Consider the following 12994-nt stretch of genomic DNA (forward strand, 5'->3'; position numbering starts at 1 on the left):
CTATATGCGCTATACCGATGGATTGAGACGAAAGTTCGCGTGGTCGTATTTATTTTGTTGCACCAGTGCGTTATAACCACAATTTTTTCGTAGGTTTCTCTGACATTAATTCTTTACTCTGAGGCAGCGGAAGTCTGTGCGTCAACGAGGAAGGAAGTCAAGAGGGAGGGAGGACGGAGGAGGTCAAGGAAGCATTACGTCACCCACGAAAATGTGACTAACCTTTTAGAGCACCCACCCTGTATATATATATATATATATATACAGTCAACCCTCGATTTATGAACACCCTTGGTTCCTCGAAAAATCGTTCATAAATCGAGGGATTCATAAATCGAAAATTCCGTTAAATGAGTGCTATCGAGCAAATGGAACAGTATTTCCGAGTTGGTATTGTGTTTATAATGCAATACATTGTGTAATTTTGCTTCCGAGAGGAGATGTCAGCACATTCGCACTCAACTGGTCTCGGATTTCCTCTGGGTTTTTTTTTATCTTTTGGGGTTTGATGTTTATTAATCTCCGGGTGACAGCGGACACCTTATTCATGAATTGAGGTCAGGAACACTTCTGCAAAAACACATTTGTTGTTCGGATTTCGAACCGAGGGTGCAATACCTGGAAAACGTTTTGTCTGTTCAGGCGTCATTCATAAGACCACAAATAATCCATTTGAAGGTTTTTGTTGGCCTCGGAACGACCCGTTCATAAATTGAGGGCAAAAACGCTGGTCAACTCCTAGTTGGTTCCCAGAAATTCCATTCATTATTCGAATATCGAGGTTCATAAAACGAGGGAAAAATGCATGTAAAAAGTTTGGTTCCTCGTTCTAGTGTTCATAAAACGAGGGAATTCATAAATCGAAGGTTCATAAATCGAGGGTTGACTGTATTATTAGCTTGTCCATAAACAAGCTAACGCTAAGCTAAAAGCGCCGGTAATTCCCGGTATTCTGTAACAATCACAGAAACTATAGGGATGTGCCAACCGCCGGCGACACCCGTGGCGCGCCAAAGCCACAACATAAAGCTCCGATATTAGTAGGAGTTTAAAAGTAACACGGTTTTGCTTTGATTGTTTCTCAGTTTTATGGAGGGAATTCAGACTCCCGAGTTTATGTATTTCCCGTAGTCGATGAACAACACGTTAAATAAGTTACACTTTGGAAGAAGTTTATGATGGGTATATGTCTTCTCCCGAAATTTGTTTTTTTTTTAAATTATTAAACAAATATATCGAATTCTGCTTCAAAACACTTTTCAGTAGTAGAGTTTTTTTTTTCATGGCTTTTTAAAGTCTATTCGAAGAAAGGATTCGAAAGATTCGAGGTTCGTAAGATTCGTGGATTTGCAGAACATTCCTTGGATTCGGATTCGGATTTGGATTCGGATTTGGATTCGGATTGAGAGATCCTGGATTCGTCCCATCTCTAATCAGAAACCAATAGTGGCGGGCTATGAACCTTGAGTTCACGCAAACATTATACATATATACAGTGAACCCTCGTTATTATGACCATGGTCGTTCCCGAAAATTTTGGTCATAATGCGGAATTGTCATATTAACGGGGGTATCTGCAGAGGTTTCACAGCAATGTTCCCCAAGAGTATGGTCCTAAAGCGCGTATGTCAGATTATCGGGGGTCATATTAACGAGGGTTCACTGTAGACCCAGCATTAGAAAAGTTCCGCTCTCTCTCTCTGTGCAGAACTCCTTTAAGTTGCGATATCATTCGTGCTGTGCCGCACGCACTGTTTTAATGGCATTTGACTTAATGCAGTTTTCTGCCTACTGAGCTCCCCGAGTTCTATACTCATTCGCCCACGACATGCCTACTCTCGCTCCCATTGTTAGCCAGGGGCGGACCCAGACCCTCGGTTTAGGGGGCGGCGGTTTCATTGTTGAAGCGCGTAGTGGGGGAGGGGGAAATCCAATGTATAAACTGACGTTTTGGATCCGGATCCCCCTTTAAATCCGGATCCCCCGTAAAACCATTATACCTGGTGGTAGCGAAGGTCGTGCTGAAGACTATGGGAGGTGGTTGGTTCGAATCCTCCCTACTGCTGTGCTGTCTGAGGTTTTCCCTGGGTTTTCCGAAGACTTTCCAGACGAATGTCGGTACGGTTCGCCCTGAAGTCGGCCCAGGACGCATACTGACCCCCCCTGTCCCCCACTCCTTCCTGCTGTCCTCCTTCCATCTGTCTACGTCCGTACGTCGCTCATAGCCACAGTTGCTTCGTTGCTTCGCGGCGCTAACACAGACGAGTCAAAAAGAATAAAAAATAAAACCGTACTATGCTGTGATTTAATAAACTCGAGCTGTCTCAGACATCTTTTGACGAAAGAGGTCCCAATGAAGTTGTTAGAAATTTTCACCGACGATAGCAAGAGAACTTGAGGTGCCGCCGCCATATTGCTTATTTTATATTCGGCACCGTTTGGCAAGTACGTTAAACATTAACGAACCACGTTATATAATACAATATAATAATATATAAATATATATACATATATATGCTACAAAATGGAGGTTCGAACGACCAGGATGTTGTACATAGATAGGGGAAAAAAAGACACCAGAGACTGAAGTAGGGAGTGGGGGAAAGTTATTTATTAAGCTGGCATTTAAATTAAGGGTCTGGGGAAGTCTACGTTTCGGCGGAAGCTCCGCCTTCTTCGCGACTAAGACGAAAATCTATGTACAAGGTCTTTTAAAAGGTTACAAAAGTGTCGTCACAGCCGGTACAATTCCACTGACGACTGCCTCGCAGTGGAATTGTACCGGCTGTGACACTCCATAAGATTGTGACGCTCCATTCAGAAGCTCCATAACCGAAACATAATAACTACGGGACGAGAATGTTTCGTTTGTTCGCGAAGCACTTTTTGCCGGTTCCGATATTAATTCGTCCACATTTCGATATATCGAATCTAGTACTGTTATAACGTTATTGCCGCAGAATTACAAAGGAGCGCGTCAATGTGGACATAACAGAGTATATGCTGTTTTGCGAGAGTATTTTTGGGTGTGCTAATTAAGAGTTCATCAATACTTAACCTGTGCTCTCAACCAGTGATTTACGTAGAATTGGAAGGAATAGCAAGACAAGTTCAGCGGCTCAACTGTTGTCTTCTTCTTTAATTTGCGGCATTTTCGTTAATACAAAGAGAGAGACAGAGAAAAAACAAAAACAAATTAACACAACTGCATCCCAGCAGGGATGTGAGGCAATCCCAGCATTGAAATGCCATTAATAACGCTAATTTAATGCTTCGTCGCGAATGATTTCCTAATCCGTAATCTTCATTTCTTTTATTATTATTAGCTTAGAAAGAAGGTCCATTCACAAAGCTGTATCACAGCAGCAACCAATTAATATCGACTTTTCTTTTTCTTTACTGCTTCGCTTTGTACCAAGTCGACCAACTGTTTCATCCGACACGTGGCAGATGAAATTTTGTTTTCTGTGTTGTCTCCCTGTTTATACGGGATAAAGCGAGCGAATCTCAGCAACGGAGTGTTGTCATATATCTCTTGTACAAACAGCCGAATAAAAGAAGGCAGCTGATATACTTGAACTCGGTGAAGCGTCGTTGTCGCCTGCGCCAAAATGGTCTGCTTGCATACACAAACTGAAAACTCGCGAAGACGAATTGAAAATGTAATCTGCTAAGAACCTCCGGCCTCTTTCTTTCTTTTTTTGTTTCTGTTTCCTTTTTGAGCGAAGCAGCGTTTAAAGCCCAGAAATGTTGCATAAGCCGCTTCTGAAAGATGTCATCATGTACCTAGGGATAAAGACGAAGCGGATATTTCTTCTTTGTACCTACATTGTTTGGCTTGTCGCTAGCAGGCCATTTCGTTTTCCTCGTGACGTGCTAGACAAGCAGAAGTGACTTTCACAGTTTCGCAAAATTGACTTTCATTTTTAACGAGCATTTAACCATTTCTTTTGTGAATGAGGACGGGTGGGAATTTTATCATATGGCGTGTTACAATGGCGCGTTAGCATAGTGTGCAGACTGTTTATGTGCAAAGTATCCAGGAAAAGTCGTGAATTCTGCTTGCAGGCGTTCCCGTTTGACTTTTAATCACGAAAATGCATCAAGCATCTGCTCTATAGAGAGAAAGAAAAAAAGTGAAAAGCAAGCCTATATACCTAAGCAGATAGCATGATGTGCTTGGATTGCCTTTCTTCTGTTCGATTGATTATAAAAAATTGGAGCACCTAATATCTGTTCCCTCCCACTGCCACGCCGCGTTCGCTCTATCTTCTTCCTATTTTATTAAGTTTATTCTTTTTTCTTTGGTTCTTTCGCGTCAATCGATTTTTGAAGGATGAATTTGAGCGCCGAGCGTGAAGCTTAACGAAAAGGGAGCCGCACACGAGGGAGAAGCAAAGCAGACGACCATGTGCGTCTAAGCTGACCAGTTGATGAAAAAATAAAATAAAATAAAAAATAAAATAGAAATGCACACCACAAAATTCGAATCACATGACCGTTCTACAAGATGTGAGTGAAATCGTTCAAGTCGCTTCTCTGCTGCCGAATGGGACGGGCTTCTATTTTGAGGGTTTCCAGCCTTCTTCTTACACTTCTTTTTGACTTGGATTGGATTGACAGGAAGAGGAAATGACTGCATGACAATTTAGCAGAAGAAAAATTATAATGTGGGTCTGCGTGGTGAATCCTGACGTCTGGAAACTGTTTTGAGAAGGACTATTTCCGGTTTTTGGTCGATTGTTATCGTTCAGTGGTTTCGGTGGACGTCTACTTTTTTTTTTTTTTTTTTTTGTACTGTTGTGTGCATCTCTCTCTTACAACAGATAAGAAGTCGGAGCTAGCGTATCTGGATATGAATTGATAATGTTTTATTTTATTTTATTTTTATTTTTTTGCGCAAGAGAGACTATCGCTGCTGTTACCTCTTATGTTCGCTTTTCCGCGATACTTCCTTGCGATGCGGCAAAGCAGCCTTTCAAGGTTCCAGTCGTTCACATTAACTTCCTTCGGCATGATTAGGAAGGTGCAAAAACCGAGAGACACGTACAAATAGACATAAATACATCAAGATCTCCCCAGTTAGTCTTGCGCACCCTCCTTTTTATAGGTTCCTTTGGCATGTTATGGAAAATAATTGTAGTTGTTTTTAGTGAATTGTGGTTAACTATAACTGTTTTTTTTTATTGTCGTACTTCCAGCAGCCATCAAAATTAAAGCACGATCAAAAATAAACAATCGAATTAGCCTGTTATCGTAAATGTTTCCTGTCCGTTAGCAGACGACACTGCCCCGTCGTCTGCAAAGTTGGAGAAACGTGGAAACAGTTTGAAACGCATTGTGCACAGATAAACGGCTGTCCCGTAGCGTAAAAAAAGCAAATCACGAGGAAAAGGGGGTCGAGTAAACCTCGTTAGGGAGCACTTACCCAATAATCTAAAACGAGGTGTCAATTTGAAAGCCAGCACGCGAGGAAAACCCGAGGCGGCGAGAAAGAGTAGGAATAAACGATCCGCGCGGGTGATGGATTCGGTCTCCGGCAAAATGTCCTTCGAGCACGCCACGGAGCGCTGCTATTTGGCATGAGTTTCGAAAGGGTTTAAATACAACTGGGGAGAGAAACAACAGTTTCGAAACAACAGCTGCTGAATAACGAGGCTGGTGGAATGTTTTCCTTCTTTATTTTTTTTTGCACTTTGTTTCCATCCGCGTATGCGTCTCAGTGCTGTCGCAGAAAGTACGCATGTGACACCAGGCGTAGAAGTTCCATGGATTCTTTATCTTATTTCGAAAATAATTTTATTATTTGAAGTTCTGAATTCGTAGGGGTTGGCACTACGTCGGGGGCACAGGAAACTGTCAACGGCATAGAACACTACTCACTCTCTCTGGCGTGCGTACACTTTGAGCTGCTGACATTGAGCAGTCTACGACCAAATTTTGAATTTAATCAGACCAATCTAGTACCTGTAAAACTAGGTTTATGGTGCAAACATTTCATCACGTGACATGCTTATATTAGAACGGGCGGTGTTTTGTATGCGGCGTTCTCTACATCAGCACTATCAAAACACCATACGAGCATAGCACACTGAGCAGACCTCGAAATCGATTCATAAATGCATCTTGTCGCAGTTACACGTGAGCGTCTGCGGTCGAGGATTTTTGCATTAGAGCGCATTGTCGCTGCCTATAGCTCGTTCGAATCGACTTCTCGAAATTCAGAGGCACTTTTGCGAGGCTCGTCGTTCGGAGGTAGGTCGATATGGTAGGGGTGTCAGGACGGAACTGACTGAGAAAAGAAACAAATATCTACACTTGTGGGACACACGCCACATTGAAATCTGCGAACGCCTTAGCAACGATGAAACACAAAAGAGCTTCTCTAAAACGTACTTCTCGCCGGATTTCGGTCAAGTATACGCTTCCAATAATAACACACTGACACGACCTTCTTATCTGTTACCAAGTGCCTATATCTCTCATTTGCTTCTGCATTCACACTTCGGGACAGGCGACACCGTGTGTATGTACTACGTACACGGAATTGACTGTGAAGCAGGGCAACTATCGACAAACCAAATGTAACATTATATATATATATATTTTTTAAATTATATCTCGGAATTTTATTTTGTTTCTCTCATACGGACACGATAGCAACGCATCGGCCTGTTTTTGAAAGGTCCCGGGATTTTTTCGGAAATTACCAGTCGCGCCAGCACTCGATTCTGATTTCATGCTTAGTCCTTCTGATGAATTTTACTGATGTCATCATAATTATTAGATCCGCAGGACAAATAAACAACAACAAAATAAATAAATAAATACGATTAAATAAACGCTCCAAAAGCAACAAACAGCTTCGTGCGTCGTCTTCAGAAAGGCTTCGTGCGTCGTCTGCTGTTTCATTCGGAGATGGAGAAATGGGTTACAGAAACGAAGCAGAAATGAAGTTAGTGCGCGACCTTTCATAAACCGTATCAATTATGCGTTAACTTCTCCGTCTGGCAATCCGACCTCGCCATCGCAGCGAAGTAAGTATCCTTCCTTATCAGTGTCGATGAAAATCCGGCCCTTGAGCCGTCGCACTGATTCGTTTCCTTTTTCGACCGACTCCAGTGTCGACCAAATAAGAACACGCCAAGTATTACATTAGAAGAAACACAGAGACATAAAAAGAAAAAAAAAAAGAGAGCGAACGAGCTCCGAAGGACGAGCGGAAACGGACCGGGGAACCGGAAGTGGGATATGTGTAGGTGGCGCTCGCTTCGCAAGCGACAGCCGGAGCGACGGCAGGTTTGGTCTCCCGAATGTTTCGGCTTCACGTAAACGATGTTGGATTTCACCGTCTGGATCGGGATACCCCGTGAACTTTGCGCAGGTGAGGGCATTTTGAACACCCTCGGACATTTGCCGCGTCAAAACCACATATGCTCGCCCAGTGGAGCGGAAAGACTGAAAGATGCCCATCCGCGCGCGAGTGTGGGCTTTCGCGAGGCGGCCTGTCGCTGGCCTAGTACTGCATAAACAGGGCGATTTTGCACTTTCTGCGTAAGAACTCTCTACTAGAGCATTCGCGCAGTAATGTGCTGCATGTTTTATGTGTGTCTGCGAGGGATAGATGAAGCGCTCGACTGATTAGCACGCCAACGCGTTTTCTGAGCGTGGTGCTCATTACAGGAAGGAGGCTTTGATTGAGTTTGTTACAGGTGTGTACTCCCTAAAGGGCAATTAGAGTAGTATTGTTGGCGATACCGATTTTGTGGCGTTCCTGTAATCGATTCGAGCGTCGACTTTTTTGTGGTATCAGTTACTTTTGGGGAGGTGTTTGTGTTTCAGGAGGTGTGCATTCGCCTTCAAAAACATTGTTGAAAAGAGAGGAACCTCGCTGTTTGTGACATTTGTGTTCAAAATTGTTTTTTCCCCATTGTGGAGGGGCAAGTTAGAAATTGAGATTTCTGCTAAATTCTTGCACACCTTTCGATTTTTACGATCCATTCCCTCCAGTTCGTTAATTATATTCCTCATCACATTTTTTAAATCTTTTTAGTCTGGTTTAAATTTTTGACAACTTTTCTTCAGCATTCCCGTTTTTCAACAGCAGTTTTTTTTTTTTTTACAAAGATTGCGGGGAGTCTGTAGCTTGTGCATATAGGGCTTTCTATACAAATTCATACATACCATACATCTCTGTCTACCCCCACAGGTCTACGAAGTAGCGTTCAAAACGTTCACCATATGAAAAGCCAGTGTTGTTAGCTGAAAGCCTTTGGTAAATAGCAAATAATAATTACGAAGAACCATTGAGGAACCAAATGTTACCTAAGAAAAGACATGTGGTACCTTCTCTGGAATGTCAAGTACCCTTAAGCACCTCAGAGAGCACTTTGTGGTTCACCACAAAGACGTTCCAAGGGGGTACGACAAAGATCCCGGAAGCTTCCGTAATTATGCGAGAGTCGAGAGAATTTTCACTCTCGAATTTAGAAAAAAAAACAAAAAAACATTCTAATTCCCTTCTCACCATATTTCTTTATTCTTTTCCTTTTCTTTAGAGTTTTTTTATAGCAGTTTGAAGTGCGGAACATTTATGCAATGGAATGCATTACCAGTGATATGCACATAGCTAAAGTTGGAGAGCATATATGTATGTAAATTCTACACCAAAACTAATAAGATGCAAAGAAGACTTAATTCATGTTATGACGAACACATATTGAATGCCAGTCCTTTGTGCTTCACAGTTAGCATCCAAAGTTTTAATGATAGATGAAAACCTTTTTTCATCCAAAGCCTCCTTCATATGTATCATGCAGAGTGTGATATCGTACATTTGCTTTGTTGCTTTGCGCTTTTCTTTTTGGTGCGCTAATTCTCAAAACTGCGATTATCTTTACTGGAATAGTCGATGTATTGCATACAAGATCAGTGGTTGATGACAAATGATCTTAAAAGAAGCTCTAAATTTAACTAAAATAACAAGCCCTGTTTCATCCATTCAGCTTCCCCGACTTTGTGATTTCTGATGCATATCAAAAGCAGAATACTTTGAATAGACGGCAATGCTTCTGCCATTTTGCGACACATGTTTTAGGAGGTATGTTTCGGTGCATCGCAGTCGCATTCCATATCCTCGATGCTTTCGCTTAAAGCCATATTAGATATTTCGTGCATCTCTGGGCAACAGTAGTGCCACTCTAGTTTGTGTTTTATTTTTATCTATTGTCACAAAGCAGTACTTTAACAGGGCCCTTTTGCTTTTAAAGTTCGCTCGTGTTTTTCTACGTGTTTTAATACGACAGAGCGGAAATAAAAAAATGTTGTGGTATTTCACCGTGCACTGGCATGAAGAAATGGCAGGCATCATGTCGTGTGTTTTTTTTAGCCATTTTTTCATGTGTTGTATGTCAGTGTGCTCGCTCCTTTTTTTTTAGGTTTTTTGTTTTATTTCAAATAAGAAGAAAAGTAGATTGATCGTGAAGTTTCCATAATTAATTCAAGTTAGTACAGTAAGCTTATTGAATCCTTATGTATTTGCACTCTGCCATGCAATAGGGTACAATCAAGTACCCGTATACGTTTTATGGTTCACAGTCAAACTATATCCCTTAAGCCACCGTTTGCTATGAGCACCGCTTTTGCTTCATGTGGTCCTCTTACATAACACTCCCGGTGCTCTAGGAATTTCATTAAAGTGATAGCTATTCTGCCAGCGGTGTAATTATGCTGCAGAGATCAGTCAATGGGCGATCTTGAAAAACAATGTACCATCAAGATTTAATGCTGTGCAAGAAGCTGAATTATTAACATTTAATGTCTATGGTATAACGAAGGTAACGATTTCTTCCTAACACGAGCGTTCTAAAAGTACTTGATAAACAAGCAGAGCATTCAAAGTGTGACGTGCTTTCGAGCTTCTCACGCTGCAGTGTTTAAAACCGCACAGGAAACTGTTGAAAAAAAAAAAAAAAAAACTCTCTCTCCGTTTCAGCGCGTCTCTTAGCGTAGCTGTATGTCTGTACTTTCAGCATGACTGACATTGTATATTTAGCCTTCCACTTGTTTTTTATTTGTTGTTTGGGTGGTGGGAGAACCGTGACGAGCACAATTTCGCATATTATTGTCACGCTTTATCTTTTAAATGGTAGCACTTTTAAAAGGTGTACTGTTTGTCGTTCTCTGAATGCTCAAAGAGCGCAAGAACTTGACTCCGGTTTATGTGACACACTTGCGGTTTGTTGCAGACGTCATATCAGCTGTCTCGTGCTGTCTGTATACATAAATGTTTGTTGTCTTTGATGGCTCAGATGCAACGCAGCTTCTACGATTTGTTTCTATTCCTACGGTTCTTTTTTAATTGGGTGGTGGAGGGGTCACTTTTCTCTTCTCGCTTCTCTTTTGCTGCCTCAGCGACTAAAGTCATGTAACATTTCCACAACTTGCGACTAAGAGGCCCACACAACGCAAAGAACAGAAGTTGTTCTAACGGAAGTAAATACAAATAGTAGTTGCAGTTGATGTATCTTATTTAATTAGAAGCCTTCCTCGTTTTTGGACTGAACTTGCAACGACAGGCGAGTTGCCGCCCATTTAAACGCCCGCGTATCTTCGGCGTTTCTTCAGACACATCTGAAAATTGGAAATTCACATTTCAGTAAAGGTTCAATCCTGCAAAAGTACTTTCCCTTCTTTTTTTATATCTTCTCACTAAAGGTGAGAACTGCACCCTTTCTTCAACAGGTATCTTCTCACTAAAGGTGAGAAGATACCTGTTGAAGAAAGGGTGCAGTTCCACATTTTGAGAGAAGCGACTTGAATACCTATGCTTTGCTACGAGCACATTGGAGTGCAATTATGCAGTGACCCCGACCTGTGACCCCGATTCCTGCGACCCCCCGAAGTGGGACATAGCAGGTGACAGGTGCTCTCAGTCAACAGATCACTCTCTTTTTATTTTGCCTGTGCACTGTACTCTTGTTTCCTTTATTCTTGTTTTCTTTATTTCCGTTTTTTTTTTTTTTTTCACTTCACATTCTACCTGGTGCACATATCAAATACATTGACTCGAGTGTGCTCTCTTTACTGTGTATTTTGCGTGTGTGTATAGTGTATTGTGAAGGGGGTTCATTATTTCATTCCCCGCGTCCCCACCAGCAGTGGGGTAGAGTATCGCCCCCCCCCTTTCCCGGCAATGAAACTAACCCAGTCGTCATCCCATAATAAAGTTGTTGTTGTCTGTTACACATGTGGGGGGAAACACTCACCCCGAATTCTTTGCTGAGCTTCTGCATTATCGTCCATTATAAACTTAGACCATTTTGGCCTTATCGTCAGCACAGTGGTCATTGCGCATTGAACCAAGAATTTTTCGACACCCTCAACACACCACTGAAGGTCGTACCGTCACCTCACCCTAAAAAAATTGTGGTGCAGCATGTTGACGTACAGAGTTTACAGGACAAAAGTCAAAGTTGTCGATTTGAACAGATCACGACGACAAATACAGAAATAACAGGACTGTGAGGGCAAAGCCGTGTTATACAGTCCTTCTCACATGGCATAATTGTACATTGCACATTTATACAGTCCGTAGGTTATAATATGTGGGAACAGAAGACAAGAAAATAACTAGAATATAAGAATGGCACTGGAAAAGCTGGGCTACAAGAGCTAAAAATAAGTGAAATGTAGAACGCGATGATTCAAACCCATGGAAGCTGTTTTATGTTGACAACAAGAATATGCGTAGTTGTTGCTTAAACTGAAGAAATTTGTTTTTTTTTACCTTATTTGTAGTGGCAAGGAATTCCAAACTTTGGGACTAAAATAGGACATTTTCAAACTTCACAAAATTTGTTCGGGAAAAGGAAATTGTAACAGAGCTGTCCAACGGCGTTTCGAGTAATGTGTTTAAAAGTGATTAGTTGGTATTAAAAGATTAGGCAGCATACCACGATACACCTTGTAAGCTAGGAGCAAAACCTTAAACTTAACAAAAGTAAAAAATGTCTAGTAATGATAGGCCATTGAAAGGAAAGGAAACAAAAAAAAACAAAAACAAAACAAAAACAAACAAAAGGTATACACCAGTTTGAAAACATAATCAAAATCAGATGCATCTTGGGTGACGCTTCCATAGCAGCAAATATTTTAGGACTGCGACACACCTGCGACAATTCACCCTCGTTTTAATGACAGATTTTCTTCCATTCGAACGTGCCCTCTTTGGAGCCATTATGGCACATCGTTAAGAGCAGGTATTGCATCGTGTCAGTGGCAGGCGTGCACCCTTCTACGAAATGGCGAAAAAAAAAGTGCGCTTCTTTTTGTATAATGAGCAGCGTTTAAAGAAGAGCTGCGTCAGTTTAGATATGTGCCACATTAATAAGTGCAGCACGAGGGATATTTGGAACGATTTAAGAAAACACCTTGCTATTTGTGGTGGTTTAATGTGATTCCCTCGTTTGATGCGGGTTGTGTGTGACAACTGGCAGGCATGGGGAAGGAAGCCTGGAAATAAATCTATTAAAAAAAAAATGAAATTGTTCCGCTTGTTAGTTGACTGGCCATTTTGTGAATCTGGAATGGGTACATTATTGATTGGTATGACACAGTATTGATTGATACGACATTAATTGATTGATTGATTGATTTTTTTCTTTTTTACACACATTGTATACACAAATAGATAGGGTGGAGGAGACAGAGGGAAGCACTCCCTGTGTTTGGGAAATTAATGTGTTGGAGGGAAAGTGAATAATGTAGTATCATGCAGCGTAGTGTTACGGTATAGTTGGGATACCATGTATGTATACGTTGCTTGAACGTGCCATATATATCTAGGGTTTCGACTTTTTGAGAAAGCTTGGAGGGTGTTAACTGGAGTTCTAAATGTCTGGAAAGTTTGGAGTGTTTCAGAGTTTCCATTCTTTGAAACCTCAGCAAAACACGAGATTTTTCATAAATTGAAAACTCCTGCAAACTCCCCTCG

The 12994-nt window shown here is 41.5% G+C and overlaps 1 protein-coding gene across 7 annotated transcripts in view; it reads left to right on the plus strand.

Annotated features, from left to right (window-relative positions):
- The window catches only part of LOC135390777 (inactive phospholipase C-like protein 1), a 55809-nt gene that overhangs the window by 17197 nt on the left and 25618 nt on the right, over positions 1-12994 (plus strand). The window contains exon 1 of one of the 7 annotated variants that reach the window (XM_064620667.1): positions 7434-7712. The exons of the other annotated variants lie outside the window; for them this stretch is intronic. The gene's annotated coding sequence lies outside the window, so the exon portion shown is untranslated. Of the gene's footprint in view, positions 1-7433; positions 7713-12994 lie in introns of those variants that run through there. 7 annotated transcript variants of the gene reach the window in all.

This window comes from Ornithodoros turicata, chromosome 4 (genome assembly GCF_037126465.1).
Source record: "Ornithodoros turicata isolate Travis chromosome 4, ASM3712646v1, whole genome shotgun sequence".
Taxonomy (NCBI): domain Eukaryota; kingdom Metazoa; phylum Arthropoda; class Arachnida; order Ixodida; family Argasidae; genus Ornithodoros; species Ornithodoros turicata.